Genomic DNA, 1836 nt, shown 5'->3' with positions numbered 1-1836 from the left:
AGGGGATGACAGTGGATGAGACGGTTGGATGGCATCACTGACTTGATGGACATGAGTTTGAGCAAGCTTGGGGAGTTGGTGATGGACAGGGAAACCTGGTATGGTTCAGTCCATGGGGTTGCAAAGAGTCGAACATGACTGAGAGACTGAACTGAACTGACTCTTACCTGCAGAAAAGATTAATAAATGAAGTATCCCACATTTCAGTCTCTGTGATGTTCAGTCAACTGAAGAATAACAGTCCCTGTCGGTCATTCATGCAATAAACATTAATAAATAAAGTAACTTCTGGAGTAAGGAACTCTCCATGGTGCTGGAGTGGTAGTGAGCTAAGTCAGGCTGCCCTTGCTTTCAGGAGCCTGCAGACTTATCCTGGGGATAAGGCCAAGCATGTTGTCACATAAACATTAAGTTGCAAACGTGGAAAAGCACTGAAGGAAACAAGCCAGCATTTCTAAGAGCTTCCAGTAGAGGGTTTATCTAATCTGGGGTGGAGGCACAGAGGGTTCTATGAAAAGGTGGGCAGGCATTAAGAAGATGAAGTTGAGACAGAAGGAGCAGTGTAGGCATGGAGCTTTCCCAGGCTCTGAGTGAAACCATTGGGTTTTGTGTAGGGGCCTGAAGGGCTCAGGTCATTTTTGTCTCAGTGCAGAAAGAATTCAGGGAGAGGCAACGTGATAGATAAGAAGTGATTTATTAGAAAAGGATACTTATGAGGCTTACAAGTCGGCAGGCAAGAGGGCGCCACACCCAGAGAACTTACTGGGCTAGTCTATAGTCAGAGGAAAAGTCTGGAGGTGGAGAAGACTTTCTTTGTCTTTCTTGAGTAGATGTCACGTTTCCATCACCAGTTCCTCCACCAGGTTGGGCAGGACAGTTTTCTTGTATCTACATGGTTAAGACAAGTCCACAAATTATTATCTTTGGGTATGCAAAGAGCATGGCCTAACTTACTCAGCTCGCTGGGCAGGGTGTGGGTCTTAAGCCACCATTGCTTTATTGTTTGGGGTCATGTCTCGTGCTTCTGTTGTATGGTTTTGTTGCTAAGCAGGCCTGCCTGGTTTTGTAGTTAAGCAAGCCTGCTTTCCTGAGTAACCATTAACTTACTAACCATTAATGTAACTTAATAACCTGTAAATTATTTTTTTCTACTTACAATCCCCTAGTGGGATTAACTATTTAATCACCTACTTTGCCCCTTTACTCTGTCCTTATGAGGAGGCCAGAAGCAAAGGATCCTGGAGGGCCTGGAGATGGCTGGTGTGACTAGGATTCAGAGAGAGTGTGGGGCACTAGAGGAGAGATGCAGAGCCTGTGTCTAGTCTACGCACCTCCTTTGCCCCCAGCATTCACCAGATTAAGTGTCCAAGCAGCTTCCAGAGGAAACAGCACAATAAATAGGCAAAAACAGGCTCAGGAAGTCCTAGAAGTTCCCAGGGCCACTGGACAGAAGGGTTGTACAATCCTGCAAGGAGATAAGGGTAGAGAGGGATTTGCCAAAGAAAAAGTCATTATCATCACTTCCCCAGGGAGAGGAACTCCAGGTGAGGCTCTCAGGGAACCTGGCCTTCAATAGTCGTTTACGTGTTTACATCTTAGGGCTCCTGGAAGAAATGAGAAGCAGTCATTAGCACAGCAAGCAGCCTTCATCCTTCCTTTCCCATAAAAACACCGTCACCAGAGGATGGAAAATTACCCTGACGTCTCTATATCTCCAAATTGTACTTTGGAGATAGACTGTGTAAGGCAAACAGACCCTGAGTGAAACTTCCTGGCTAGATTTCCAAGCCAAGGACTAATAAATAACCCTGAAATATACAATCTGACTGCAGCTTT

General features: G+C 45.5%; 1 long non-coding RNA gene across 1 annotated transcript; it reads right to left on the bottom strand.

Moving 5' to 3' along the window:
- Window positions 1-678: 678 nt before the first annotated feature.
- On the bottom strand, window positions 679-1467 carry LOC123330263. Its single transcript, XR_006546050.1, has 2 exons — window positions 1332-1467; window positions 679-888 (listed from the first exon to the last, which is right to left on the bottom strand). It is a non-coding gene; the product is annotated as an uncharacterized LOC123330263 (long non-coding RNA).
- Window positions 1468-1836: the final 369 nt, after the last annotated feature.

Source organism: Bubalus bubalis, chromosome 18 (genome assembly GCF_019923935.1).
Source record: "Bubalus bubalis isolate 160015118507 breed Murrah chromosome 18, NDDB_SH_1, whole genome shotgun sequence".
Taxonomy (NCBI): Eukaryota; Metazoa; Chordata; class Mammalia; order Artiodactyla; family Bovidae; genus Bubalus; species Bubalus bubalis.
Note: the sequence above shows the minus strand (reverse complement) of the source record. Positions and strands in the feature narration are given on the sequence as shown.